This window comes from Stegostoma tigrinum, chromosome 20 (genome assembly GCF_030684315.1).
Source record: "Stegostoma tigrinum isolate sSteTig4 chromosome 20, sSteTig4.hap1, whole genome shotgun sequence".
Classification (NCBI taxonomy): Eukaryota; Metazoa; Chordata; class Chondrichthyes; order Orectolobiformes; family Stegostomatidae; genus Stegostoma; species Stegostoma tigrinum.
In genome coordinates this window covers 28956138-28972410 of record NC_081373.1, presented here as the reverse complement: position 1 = coordinate 28972410, position 16273 = coordinate 28956138, and positions in this window count along the sequence as shown.

Sequence of the window (16273 nt, the reverse complement as noted above, 5' to 3'; positions counted from 1 at the left end):
ACAGTATGCAGGTAGCTTCATTTGTAACCTACATGGACAATCTGAACAGTGAAGCAAAGTCTGGAAAATTACTCAAGAAGCATTGCACAGAAAAAATTTCATTAAATGCAGAACATTCTATGGAATTTGTTGACGCATAAGGCACAATATAGCATTCAATCAGAAGAAACCGACCTCTCCTTTGAAAACATACCAGTAATCAGTGTAAAATCCTAAATAATGCAACCTTGTCACAGGTTTAGTGGCAAAACTTCACATCAGCAAAAAGAAAATTGTTCAGCATGACTCCAATGATGTGGGACTTCTCCAAGAACTATAAAGAACACACCAAGATTCAAACCAAATCATTTCCAAGCTGATGTGTTTATGCTATGGACATGAAATATAAAGAACAGATTAATGCTGCAATTGAATAAGTTTGTTCATATCTGCAACAACTATCTATGGAAAACCAATATAACATTCCCTAAGAGAAATTAAACAGACATATGATGTTTGTTAGAAGCAATCTACATAAAAAATTACCCAACTGAATATAAGCTAGATTCTGTGGATATGTCAGATAATACTCCATGATTCGACAAGGCTCACATGTTAGCACCTAATTCAAAGCTGTGTGCAGCCTGAGATACTATACCAACAGGTCAAGGGATGTTGCATCCAATACTGACATTCAAACATCGAATATATGAAAAAAACACCATCACCTGTTCTAGATGCTATTACTGGAGAAGGAGACACAATCCAACTTCCTTGTATATTCACGCAGCTACATCAATGTAACATATTTCAACCAATGCTTAGAGAGAGGTAGGAGAGAAAGATAAAATGGACAGTAAATGTTGCAGGAAGTAACCTAAGTAGTTCCTTTGAGATGTGCAAAATGGATAATCTGTGATTGGAGGAGGAAAGCTTGGAGAGGACTGTTGTCATCGTTCTTTAGGATTCTGGAGTAACCTTCATGATATCATGGACCTGCTTCCCACAGAACATAAATAGCAGAATAGAGTGAACAGAGAAGCAAACAAATGCAGAAAACACTCTTAAAAATGTAACATAAATCTGTAAACCTGCTATCTCTCAGATTACATGTATGATTGTACATAGTGTTAAGACACCATAAATAGAGATCTACAAGAAGCCTGAGCTGGAAGACTGTTCTTGACTTTGCCTGTTCCTCAACCAGGCTATCTTGAACCCAAATTCTTAGGTGTTGTCCAAAAACTGAATCGCAAAAGACTGAACATAATGCACTTGGAGATGAGTAGTATGGGTATTCAACAGGTTATGGCTGTGGCATCAGCCATCCAGGTGGCATTAATAACTTGATGTCTAGGGCTGTTATGTGTCAATCAAAGAATCTTGGGTGACTCGGGGATGGGAGTGGTAAGTGACATTTTGTAAAACATTAAATGACTTTGTGAACTGGGCTGTCATTTTGGAGAATCAAGACCGGCCTTCTAACAAGCCATCCTCTGCACGCACGCTCCTCAAGAGATCCGTTACAGCTCACAAAATGCAATTTCAAACCGAATTGCTGTGCAAAAAGCCAAAATTCTGGACAGAATGTGCATTTCATACAGCACAAAAATGCCTTAGAGCTAAGCTGCAGGACTCCTTCCTTAAATATCTCCATCTCTCTGTCTCTCACTACCTTAATTTTTCGCTGCATCCAAACTTTCATTTCTCTGTTTGCATTTCTTTATTTGCTTTTTGGCAAATTTTGTTTGATAACATTGCTATGAAGAACCCTACTATGTTTTACTACACAGTATAAATACCAATTATTATTGGATCTCTCACTCACATGCCTTCACTGGAAGACTGTATTGTACTTGACTGTGGGGGTCCGTTAGCTCAGATGGCTTGGATGTCTGCCATGTAATGTAAAGTAATACCATCTCCTTGGGTTCAATTTTTGCACAGGCTAATGGTGGATTAAAGAACTCTCCTTCTAAATTGCTCCCCATACCTGAGATGTGTTGATTTTCAGGTTAAACCACCACCGGTCATCTAGCTCTGATGTGAGAGTAGCCCTATGATCCAGACAGACTATAGCAAATTTATGTTTTATTTGACTCTTGTGAATAACACTTGTGACATGTACTCATTAACATTAAATCCAACCTGCTGGAAAACACTCAGTCAGAGCATGGATAATTTTAAAGGAATAAGTTTGCATTAATGAATTCCCAAAAAATAAATGACAGGAGAAAATATCCCTTTTGTTTCACCGAAATAACTAACATGCCATAACAATGGATGTGTAATGTCACGATGGCAAAATCACTTCCAATATAGAAGATGTGAAACAATTTGAGCATTGTGATCTAGAAATACTGAGAGAAGAATTTTCTGTACCACATATGGGAAAATCTTAAACTGTACTTCCTGTAAATGCATTTGTGATTTTGCTCTAACTTGCTCTGGGATAATGGCTTTTTGCATACTTAGGCCATCACTGGGAGGAAATTCATGATAACTAGAGAAGTATCTGCATTTTCGTGTGATTTCTTGTAGTAAAGATGTTCAGGCATTCAAAGTTGTTCAAATTCTGATATTGGTATGGGTTGTTACCTTATCACCTTGATAAATTTAGTACATATTCATTCATGATTATCATGAACTGTCATCAAGTCAAGATGAATGGAAATTGGTGTAAAAGCCCCAAAATTAAATACTCTTTAGTCTGATGAAGAAGGTTCAATTTCCAGAAATTAAGAAAGAACAAGGCATCTTTTAATTATCATTGAGATCTGATGTACAATTACAGAAAAAAAATTCCCAATTAAAATCCTTTCTACTTGTCATGTGACATTTGATATTGACAAAATCTTCATTGAACCTATGTGGCACAATTGGAAGTCTACCCAGTATGATTTTATAAACTTTACACAGACTAATTGAATTTGGAATTTTGTTGATCTGTGTAACTACTGCAACACTTCATTGTGTATTGGTCCACTGAGCCACCGGGAATTCTTCACAATTTTACATTATCCTGTGCAAATGTAGTTCAGGGTCAGCCGTACTGAGGAAATTGTACCATATTGTAATTCTGCAAATATGCCACACAATTGGATCTACCCAGCAAGATATTCACTCAGATATAAAATTAATAATGTGACAAGCTCAGTCAAAAATAGCCAGGACTGTCATCAGCCATTTAAATGCAGTGAATATTTTGTTTTAGTACTCGAATCTGGCATTATAAATAGGATCACCTAGGAACAGTGAAATCATTAAATCATTTCGCAAATGGAAACAGACATCTATGTCACAAAAGAATGCAAGTTCTGAAAATAGACTTTAAGCTTTAACCATGTAAAGGATGACATTTATAAGCTGTCTAACTAAATGTATCTGTTGCAATTATACATGTTTTGGACTAACTGTACTTATAAAGAATTATATGAGAAGTTGTTCTCAAATGTTAGGGGAGTTTGTGGACAAATAAAATATACCTGATGCTCTCCAGAAACACAATGCTAGCTAAATGAAATTAGTTAAAACTACGTATTGCTAGGAGCACCTTATAACTCCATTGAAGATTAGTCGTTAAATAAGACAGCATCAGTGTATTTTCTAATATCTTGCTACTCTCAATTTAATTCAACTATTGACGTAACAAATAGAGTTCTCAGAAACATAATAATACAATGAGCTTTTCTTCTCTGTTCATTGATCAGGTGGGATGTGGAATATATAGACCAGAATTTGCTAGAACTTATTTTCAGCAGAAATGTCCTGGGACAGGCTAGGCAGAGACAAGCATGAGAATTCCTGGAAGCAATTCTCCACGAAGCATGCTATTAATAAACACATTGAACTCGACCCTATATACATTCCACTACGAAGGAAAACCAGAAGTGAGGCAATCCATCTCAACGACCCCAGAGTTTAAAAACCAGGCGGGAAAACACACTGATGCTTCATTGGAGGCTACACTGAGAACGTTACCAAGCATGGTAATGAAACGTCTGCAAAACAACAAACTAGCTCAGTGAGCCAACCAACTTCAAAATGCCACTTCTTTATATTTTTTTCTGAGATTATGTATGATTGCCAGTGGAATCACATAATCTTGAATGGATTCATTTTGCATAACTGGCAAAGCCATAGGAGTTCACATTAAATCAATAAATACCAATAAACCATGCATTTGACACCCCTTAAAAACTAGTTATTGAATAGCGAATACATTGCAAAATGAAAATGGGACATGCTTGCTTCTATCAGCTAAAGTATGTTTTTACTGCAAAATTGTCAAACGTTTCATTGCATTTCAGTACATTGTTAGTGTTAGATTCTGCTTGGAAACAAAGTTTTTCACTGTTACTTTGGTACACATGACTAAACCAATCAATGAATCAATCACTGTTCTCCCCAAAATAGTGCAGTAAAACATAATTATTGGTGATCACTTTCAAATCTTTTTACGTTTCTTTTCAAGAAATTGTCTTGATTGAGAGTTTTGAGAAATATATTGTAACCATCCATCTGTTGTGACAAACACCTCAAAATAAAGCCAAGCAGGTAGCTCATAAGTGACAGAACTATACATGTGTTAATGTCAGGCACATGAGGGAATTACTGTTGGTATTACTCTCCTTGTCATCACCTAAATTATTAACAGATGCAATCTTTACTGAAAAAAATATAAAAGGTTTATGTCTTTTTCTTTTGGACCTGAAACATTTACTTGACCAATTTATTTTTGAAGTGAGGCGTTCTATGAACAGCATTCTGATTACTTTACTATTCACATCTTTTTCACAAACAGAAGAAGCTACATGTTACAGGTAGCAATTTAATCTTATGCATATCCACAATATAAAATAACTATGGCTTGTTAGAAATACTACTGATATAATTGTGAAATGATTATTGCAGGTACAGTAGCAGACTCATTGAGCTGCTTGATGGTTAATCCAGAGGTGTGGACTAAGGATCTAGAGATATCAATTTAAATCCCACTACCACAACTAGAGAATTCAAATTCAATTCATTAAATTAATCTGGAGGGACGGTTCTGGGTTGAGACAGAGTCGTAGAGTTATACAGCATGGAGTCAGAGCCTTCAGACTGAATTTTTTGTGTTGACCAGATATCTTAAACTGAACTAGTCCCGTTTGCCACCATTTGGCCCAAATCTCTCTAAACCCTTCCTTCATATTTATATAACTATCCAGAAGCTTTTAACATGTTTTAATTGTATCCGCCTCCACCATCTCCTCTGGCAGCTTATACTATACATGCACCACCTGTATCCACCTCTCCATGCCCCTCATGATTTTATAAACCCTTATAAAGTTAAGGTCACCTCTCAGCCTCTGATGATCCTGGAAAATAGCCCCAGCCTATTCAGCCTCTCCCTATTGCTCAAACCCTCGAATCTCGGCAACATCCTTGTAAATCTTTACTGAACCTTTTCAAGTTTCACAAAATCTTTCCTGTAGCAGGGAGACCGGAATTGAATGCAGTATTCTAAAAGTGGCCTTGCCAATGTCCTGTACAGCAGCAACATGACATCCTAACTCCTATACTCAGCGCACTGACCAATGAAGGCTAGTGTGCCAAACGCCTTCTTCACCGCCCTGTCTAACTGCAATTCCACATTGAAGGAACATCTGCACCCCCAAGTCTCTTTGTTCAGCAACACTCCCCAGTGCCTCACCATTAATCATATAAGTCCTGCCCTAATATGCCTCACCAAAATGCAAAACATCGCATTTAACCAAATTAAACTCCATCTGCCACTCCTCAACTCATCTGATCAAGGAGAGTGTTGAAGCCGTCTCTGGGATGGGGACAGGACTTCAGTCCAATGAAATAGGCATGGAGATGAAGGCGATAGAAGAAGAGTTCAGCATCATGCGGTGCCTGAAATTCATTGCTGTGGGGGCACAGAGGGACCGCACTAAGTCCTATGTTGCATACAAAACATCAGAGAGCGGAATGTCAGAAGGGATAGTAAACACTTGAATGGAGGTGGTGTTGAAGAGGGGATGGAGTCAGGTGGAAGGAGAGGAAAGTTCCAGAGGTGAGTGAGTTATTCTAAGTTGTTACAACTTATGCTTCTTGATGCCTGAAAGGTGAAGATAAAAATTCTTGTTAGAACGTTAAATGATCCAGAGAGCAGGGCAACTCTGAGGCAGCAGGAAGCAGTGCTGTTGGGGATAGAAGTTGAGAGTGTGCGTCTGACAACACATGACACTGTGTGTGAATCTTGGGATGTGGCAAGATCAACTGTCTGAGGAATGTTGAATGTCACAGAGATACCAGTGATCCTAGGTGGAATCAAAGCAAAAAGGATGAAACGTAAGTCAGAATCCACAAGGGGTGAATCTGAGCCAGAGGCAGTCACTAGGGAAGGTGACGTGTCCGTGGGAACAAATTTTGGCAAATGCCTCATCGAAAGCCAGAAGTAACAACAAAAGTAAAGATGGTGAACACAAATAAAAATTGAATGGAAATTCTGTCAGAGAGAGGAACAAAACTTCTTCAAGGTGGACATGCCTGGAAGAGATGTGGCATTGAGTTAAACCTCAGTTTTTGTTTTAGCTTTCCAGCATCCACAGTTTTCCAGGTTGTATTTGTTTAGAAATTCATGAATATCCTTCAGAAAAGAAATCTCCCATGACACCTAGATCTGTCTTATCCGTGACTGCAGACCCATGGCAATGTGCTGCATGCTTAGCTACCCTCTGAAATGCTTAGCAAATCAGTTAAGAAGATGACTATCTGTAACCTTTCATGGGCACTTGAGAATGAGTAAGAAATGCTGACTTTGCAGCAATGTTCAATTCCCATTAGTATACTTCACATGGGTAGTGCAGTAAAAATCAAGGCCCAATAGTCTTGTAATTGTGACAAAAGTTAAAGCTTTATAAAAGTGCACAAATTTCCTCGATTTAACTGTCTTTTAGACAAGATTGACAGAATATATGGACAAGATTTCTGCACTTAACCACGACAACAATTTATTAAATAGAAATAGTTTCTAGGTACAGGTAAATGGTTAAGGATACCAATATATACCAACACTAGTTAAAACTCTAACCCTCTATAAAACACGCCTACCAGCACATGCAGACAGGGAAAAGAAATTTGTGGATGTATGGATAGAGGAAAAGCCTAGGAAGGCAGTTCAATGGTCTGTGTCCAAACAGTTTGAGGGGATCATCCTTTTTACTTGTCAAAATTTGCTGCACCTTGATCTCCCTTCTTCAGGTACTTTCACTTGCTTGCAGCATGCACACTATAACTGGTTCACTCATAACTTTTCTGATATATTGGTTAAAAGCCACAGATTATAGATACTGATGAGAGGAAATAACCTGACTTTCTTCAGGTTTGCGTTGTTTTTACTGAAGAAAGAAAGATAGCCCCTTCTTTTTAGGAGGTCTGATGTCTTCTGACTATACATTTCACACCCTTAAACTGTTTAGCTACCTGCTTGTTGCTATAGTTGTTGGCAAGGGCCTTATATTTGCCATCAATAATGGTCACCATTCCTCAGATCAATCAGCTACTTGTTGTTGGCTGAACCTACATTTATACACAGCCCTCGATTCCAGGTCAATTGGATTAGACTTCTCCGCTGCTTGAATAAGCAGCAGTGTAAACAGCATTTACAATGAGTATCAGATAACTTGCATTTTGACCCTTTTCGTGGTCTTTGCTTTTTGAAACAGTCTTTTTTGTTTTCATCTCAGTCCACATTCAAAAATACTGAAAAAAAGTAAAAAATCTGTATGATTAATAAAAAGAATGAGTTGATTAATAAAAAGAATGATTTTGAATTCCACAAAGGTATTTAAATATTATGGAAATTGAGAACACATAAAGTCAATGCAAAAAAAAGTGAAAAGCACAGCAGATTGATCATTCCTGAAGGTAACCCTTTTCTTAAATTTTTATACATCCAAAATGTTAATGCCATATTTCTGGATATTAAAATGCACTGAACCATACGATATACTGGAATTTTAAAAACTAAAGCCTGAGTAAAATGTTTCATTGCATTTAGAATGTAATGTTAGCATATACTATCACAAAACAAAATAGTGACAGGGTATGAATTGTAATGATTAACATTTCGACAGAACAAAACCAACAATCACTGAAAAAATGTCACATTATGTTAAAGCTTGTCATCTTGCTGTCATTGTGACAATCTGTAAGAAGTTTTATTGCAAGGGAAACAACATTTATACTGTATGAGGCTGATTGATTGGCTAGTGAGCTCAGATAGCAGAGACATTGCTATAGAGAATCAACCAGTTTGATGATGACTGACATTTAATGGCCAACATCTGTTTATAACTTAAACCAGATAAGTTGACTCTTATTGGTCAAAGCATTCTCCTGAGCAATGAACCCGAAAATGACTGTTACTGTACCGATCAGCCTCTGTTTGCAAAACTCAAAATACAGTGTTCGGCATTAGATGTGATTCTGTGACTGGATAGTATGGCAAAATAATCCTCAGCATGAAAAGCATTGCACTAATAACCAATTTAGGATGATCAATTAGGCTTGTAATTATATACGTAATTTGCATGTCCTAGAAGCTACATATGTTAATACAGATGACCCAGTTCGTTGCAGATAAAAAGACCATGTACACACAAAGTACTTGCTTCAATTTTTTTTAAAAAGTGAATGCTTTCTCTGGCTCATTTCTCACAGCAATGCCTTGACCAATCAGAATTTACAGGCCTGCTTCAAGACCTGAGCAAATCTTGACACTTAACTGTCAGTTACCATCTAACTGATGCGTGTTCTATGGCAATGTCTCCACTAATTAGAGACAACACCTAATATGTCCACCCCACACTTACTCTGAAAATGAAAAGTTATGTCCTCTATGTGGAATTTTAACCTATTTTCTCATAACTGTCATTAATGGTGGCAGTTTTTAACCATCTGAACCACCTGTTAAAGTGACTGTAACAGGTCTTCTTGTGGTCAGATGTTTTTATTGGTATTATTTTAGCACATTTTAATATCCACAGACTTGTTCACAGGTGCATCAAAAGTTGAGTGAACTTTTCAACTTTCACTGGCTCTTTATCTTGTTTCTTCCATTTTCTGAGTTGGAGGAGGACTGAGGTGTCTATCAGCCAATCTATTTCTCTGTGTTTGGGCATACTTCGCTACTTTCAATTTAAATCCTGCAGTGTAAGAAGATCTTTTTTATCGTATTTCCTTTGGATGCAATATACGTACGCAACTCCAAGACAACTGCCACACATGATTTGTGCCACCGCAAGATATTCTGACCATAACAGACATTACAATTTTAGGTGATCTTTATTCACAAAAAAGTATATCTTTTGTTCCAATAAATACAATATATCTTTCTTCATTTAGAACCCAATTGGCCTGTGTGTACAAGCAACACTGTCACTTTTCAATACATTTACAATAATATTGGCTCAACTGTCATCACATGCATAAAAAAGATATTATTAAACACAAGTAGATTTAATTTTAAAATCCCTACTGGTGATATAATTAGAAGTACACGCGTTATGTAGACTCAGAATTAATTGAAACTAGAATGCATTCATTGGTCAGTAAGCACATCATCAAATTATTTTATATAGATGTACACATAAAGATATATATTAAGCTAATAAAACATTTATAACTTGGCTTTAGCATTGGAAACTAATTCTACCACAATACTATTTCTCATAAGTACAATTTAAAAATCTTTGATTAAGTTGCATCACCAATCTATCTTTAAATAAAAGTGAAGTTATCCATCAGCTGCAGGGTACTTCCTGGATGTCAGTGTGGACAATAATATTTGTTGCCAATTTTAAAAAGTACAGGAGTCCTATAAGATTCAGCTTGTGGCACAGCATAAAGCTATGAGTTGAACCGCTACCTTCCTGTTTTGATAGTATTCTGAAGAAAGGTCACTGGACACAAAAGGTTAACTCTGATTTCTCTCTACAGATGCTTCCAAATCTGCTGAGATTTTCAAGCAATTTCTGTTTATGCCCCTGTTTTGATACCCCACCGAGGTAGAATGTTATGCCATGGAGACTTCCACATGGTATCATTGCTTACAATCTTCTTTGACAAGTGCAACAGCAAAACACAGAGATAACTGTAAAGGAGATAATATACTGCAGTTTTAATCAGGGTGGTGCCAAGATCACAGAGACATTCTGAGAAACATACCTAAGTTATTACTGGGACATATGTTTCTCTCTGGTAATGCAAACCCTGGCCTTTTCTGACACCTGTGCTATACGACCAGATTTGTGAGAGCATGGAATGCGTTGCCAGCAGCAGTTGTGGAAGCAAGGTCATTGGGGTCATTTAAGAGACTGCTGGACATGCATATGGTCACAGAAATTTGAGGGTGTATACATGAGGATCAATGGTCGGCACAACATTGTGGGCTGAAGGGCCTGTTCTGTGCTGTACTGTTCTATGTTCTATGTTCTGTTCGCGTGGCACATCCAGAATGGTTTACTCTTCCCAGTGGGCACTTGGATCTTATGTATTTCATACTATTCTAGTTTGCATTGATCAGTGAGGTTTCTGATAGATTCAGGTAGGCACCTTGCCAGCCCAAGAAAAACCCTGGTCAACTGAACTGCTTCAAAATTTCCTGAGTTCAAAACCCCATAATCATACTGACTTAAAGTCAATTAATGAAATAACGGACTACATTGGTTCAAGGAGACAGCTCACCACCTTCTCAAGAGCAATTAGGAATGGGTCACACATTCATCTTTTCAACCTAAAAATTCCAATTACACACAAGGATGATTGATAAAATAATGTGTGTTCTTTATTTAAAGTAAGACCATTTACAGGTAAAGATCATTGGGAGCTATGTGCAATGCACTTGACTCCTATCACTGCCACTTCAAGCTGCCTAACAAGTTCGAACGTAGAACATAGAACAATACAGCACAGAACAGGCCCTTCAGCCCTCGATGTTACGCCAACCTGTGAACTAATCTAAGCCCATCCCCCAGATACATCATACCCTGACAAGGAATGTGCTGACTGACAGTAGTTTATGATATGCCTTCTTAAAAGTATATGTTCATTTTATAGCAGTCTTTTTTTTCCCTAAATTAAGAGTATACCTTGAACAAATCAAACTACTACACGTCATTAATCATTGTGGCTGTACATTTTCAGAATGCTGGTTATGTTTGCTTTGTTATTGTTGCATGTTAGGCTATGTGCTATGCTTAATACATTTTTTTAGTGTTTCAGATTGTGGCATTGGGGCAATTTACCAGCTATATCAGCACATGTCATCCCATTTGGTGTTCATTCTTGATACAGCCATGGTTCTGGGTATTTGGTGCTAATCTATGCCCAGTTCCAGGTGCCATCAGTTGCATGTTGCACTCCAATTTTCTTTCTAATATTAAATTGGGGTAATTCAAGCCTGTGTGCTATCCATGGGAATCTTGCTTCTTAACCTGTTCATTGATCAATGCATCACACATTCTGGGAATAATGACAAATGATGCACAAATGTTGCTGTGCAGCCTGGTGGCAAAGATCTGTATTGTCGAGTTATATATTTTCTCTGGGTGTGACCAAAGGGTATCCAATGGTACTCCTTGTAGTCTGTGGTCCTTGCCTTTTTCTTAACCATTTCAATAGAAGATAAGGCTGACAGCAAGACATACATCTTTTCTTTTCATTAGACAACATTTACTTCCTTCCTCAATCTTACCACTTTCACCACATATGCAAGAGCTTCCTAAATATATGTGTGCATAGACATTTAATAGCCACCACCTGCTTCTTATTAACTTTAAATAAAGGCAGTGACAAACTTAACAACATGATTAATAGATTACCCATGTTTCTCTAAATCCAAACTTATGATAACAAAATTCCCAAAACTAATTGAAGAAAGAAATGCATTTTTCCTTCAATGTTGCGTACTATAATACAAGCAATTATTACAGGTCCCACATTACACATTGATTTAAAAATCGCAGAGATAACTACAAAGATTTTAAACAAAATAACTGTCACCCATATTCTAATAATACAATATTTCATGTTCTCTTGCATTCACAGAACATTGGTGAAATATGATATCCTGTCACTTTACACTTAGTTTTGGTTATTCTTTTCCAAGGGAATTCCAATTCAAACCTTCATCAGAAAGAAATCTTAGAGTCCACTATTAGGCAATGTCCTTTACTACCATTAATAGCTAGTTAAGGGGTGGTGTGGCTCAAACAAAAACATATGTAGCTTGCCTTTTGCAGTGATAATTTATTGACTTCCTCAATCTTACTCATCTCATCCATACCCAGTGTTACTGGTGCTCCCTATATATGAGCTCAAACAATTAACAGCCTACCTGTTTCTTCCTGACCTTAAAAAAGGACATTAAAACAAATTGACCAGACATTCATAGACAATGCCATCAATAATGACCAATGTCAAGTCCCTACACACTGATGGATTAATAACCACTCTGAAGTCCAGAACAAAATGTCTGGGATTACTTCGGTGAGATTTTGTAGCCACACTTGAATGTAATATATCCCAGGGATGACATCTCCAAATCTTTGTATGTGATGAATTTCACACTGATTTGTTGAATCATTGTTTGTCACTTCTATGAGAGTATATATATTTCAGCATGCAAACTGGAAGGACATTTGTAACTGTACCTTTACTCAGCTTTGCATGTATATCACACTGGTCCTTAATTTGTGAGCATGTAATCTGAATAGTAGCAAAGGCAGCTGGTTATACTGCTATGGCAGTGCATTCTTTGATGTTCATCACACCAAATGTTATCTCTTTTAGAATGTCTGTAGTCTAGGCATTCAATTTTTTTAAAGATTATGACTTTACACTGTTTTGTATATAGTCTTGGTAAATTGGATGTCAAACCTGTCTGGTCCCGGGTTGTGTCTTCTTGTACCATCTAACCCCATCTTTCAGCCTTTGCTTTCTGCATTGGCACTTCCGATGTTGTTTGGTGTCTCATACCTTGCGTATGGCATTAAAAAGTTAAGCATTTTCTTGGTGCATGTATGAAGCTGCAATGCTGAGGGTTTCTTGCATTGCTTAGCATGCCAATGGTCAACAAATTACAGAAAGTATGGAGACACAGTACAGCTCCATACTTGTAGTAGTGTAAACTGTGGATTAGTCCGAGAGGTCTTTTTAAAGTGCTTGCATTGGAGTAAAAGCAGCCATCTGCTCAATTAGTCTGTTAGCTAGCTTTGCCACTTTGAAGTTGCCATCATGATGTTCGTCTGTGCTTCGACCAAAGAATTGATAAATGGCCTCTGATCGTTGTTGCAAGGTGGGCCAGAGTTCCAGAATTCTGTGTTCAGAAGCTTAGCTCATAATTGATTTTTGAGTATTGACCATCTTTTATCTGGATGTTTCAGACGATCATCAGACAAACCTGATAGGTTCAGCCTATGGAGATCTTTATTCCCTATAAGAATTTTTTTGATGGCTGGTTTGTCTCAGTTGGAATGTCAAAGTCTAGAAAGCAAAATACAACAGGTTTTCAGAACAAAGTAAATTAAGGCGGAGATTCGATGCCTCCCATTTGAATGTTGGAAATTTTGTGGTCTTTTTGTAACTATTTTCAGGGTTTTCAATGGTACACAAAAGTTTTTCAACATTTACTCACTTTTCTTCCAATTGTTCTCGAGTTGAATTGGCTTTGCGCTGCATTACTTTTGGTGGCTGTGGCCTTAGCTGGTCTAAACAGCTGCTATTTGACTGCAACTGTGACAGAGTTGAGTTCTTTCTTCGTCGTCCTGGTTTCAGCTCTGAAGATCCAGCCAAAAGCCTGATTTTTTTTTTAAGTGCAAAATGCAAGTGACTGCTTCATCGACAAAGTGAAACAGTGAATAAAGCATTTTTACAGGCTCCTTTTAGTTGTTAAAAGCTGTTACCAGATAGATTATTTTTTGCAGTCCGGTCTACAGTATTTCACTTCAGCAGTGATGGATTCTCCTGTCTGTAGGTGTTACTTAGTGTGAGATATCACTCCAGATATGCAATTTAGTTTCTGTTCCAACATCAAACTTCACTTGCTTGATCCCCTGAGACTTCATTACTGCTTTATTAAATGCTGTTAGGCTGCCTTGCTCTCACCCTGCACCTACACCAATGCTTCCTCAAGGCAACTTCATTCACCCTACTATCTCCAAAGCCACTCATCCAGTATCCACAATAAGCAGGCCTCAGGAGCCATGTGGGAAGAGGTGCAAAATAAATGAAACTTTTAAGAATCTAATATTGCTTTTAGTTGTGCACACTTGCCACAGAAAAATGATCTCTGTCAGGAAACCCACTTAAAGATTTAAATTGCCTCAAATAGTCAATCTATTATTAAAACAATTGTACATCCACTGTTAACATTGAAGACAGCTAATTATTTAACAGACTTTTGAAACTGTCAGCCATAATTTGAATTCGGCCCTGTGTTGAGATAAATATTCTTGAATCTTTTGAAACTCAGCCAAGCATTCATAAGACACATCTGAAGACGGGCCACTGGACCCAAAACATTAACTCTGATTTCTGTCCATGCTGAGATTTTCCAGGTTTTCTGTTTTTATTTCATAATAGATTTAGCTTTAGCAACATCCTTTCAGATATAATGACAATGAAATCTATTTTAATTGCAGGATTAGATTTTTTTTCCAAAGCTGCACTAGATGGCCTAACAATGAGTGCACTTGAGCCGTGCATGACTACAGCCTAATTTTATTTAATTTGGAAAGGTGTTAGGATTGAAATATTTTCAAATTATGACATTTATACAAACCTTATTCTCCCTTTAAGAGCATTTAAGACTCTTTCATAAATTTATAACTCCCAAACTTCAGGTTAAGGTCTTTGGAATAGCAAACATGGGGACTTACTAACCTCAGCACTATTTCCAATAGCCTAAAAAGTGTATATTTTATGCTTGTGTGAGACACATCCTGCTCCTTTCCCCTACCATTGAAAATAGACAATAGACAATAGGTGCTGGAGTAGGCCATTCGGCCTTTCAAGCCAGCACCACCATTCATTATGATCATGGCTGATCATCCACAGTCAGTATCCTGTTCCTGTCTTATCCCGATAACCCTTGATTCCACTATCTTTAAGAGCTCTATCTATCTCTTTCTTGAAAGCATCCAGAGAGTTGGCCTCCACTGCCTTCTGGGGCAGAGCATTCCATATACCCACCACTCTCTGGGTGAAGAAGTTGTTCCTCAACTCTGTTCTAAATGGCTTACCTCTTATTGAAAATTGCATCATTGAAAATGCAGACAAGACTTCCATAAATTCAGCCATCTGGCATCTCAGGTGTCATTCTGAGTAGCTGAAAGCACAGTGAGATAAAATGGTTAAGGTCATTGGAACTTTCTTTATCATTAATGGTGCATTGCAGATGCTTGACTCTCCTTGCAACTCCTCACAATCATAAAACTAAACCGACAAGCCCAAGCTCATTATGTGCTGCATCTTTGTCAAGTCCGTTTGCTGAATTTCTTTCAGCAATACATACCAGCTACATATCTTGTTTCTTTTATGGCCCGACCTGCCCATTCTCCCTTTTTTCCATTTTAATTCATGATTCATTGGCATCACAGCTATAGTTTCTTGCAAAAATGCTTTTCCGTACTATTTTTTAACTTCTGCAGTAATGTTTCCAATCTTTTAGGCACAGTCTAGAAATATTCTCTCTTCAGTTGCAGAACCTATGTTCTATGAGATCATCATTCGAGACCTAACAAACTAGTAAAAAGAACTTTTACTCACCTGTATTGGTTCGTCCATTTATGGGAAATAAAATTTCACAACGCATTGCTAACGATTTTTAGTGTGTTCCACACCATTACATCATGTCCCCAACACTGCAGAAACGCCATCAGTCTTTTAACTCCCATTCTTAGTTTATTGTGGCAATTAGGTAATTTGCATGATAAGCTACAGTTTGAATACAGTATTCTAGGTGATCATTACTGTTGTGGTCTCATTACTAAAATTGTAAAAAACATTCATACACACCATCATTTTTGGAACTGAAGTTTTGAAACTCAGTTGGAGATACCAGCCTAAATACAGCTTTTAACACCTTCATGTTACAAGTTTTATGTAACACCTGTTCTATATCTGCCCATCATTGGTCTACCGGGCAGTCCACAGCCCAAATGTAACTTTTTATTCAACATAGGTTCCACCAGTAACAAATTCTGGAGAATTATTTAATCATTTTAATAGGCAGAAGAGA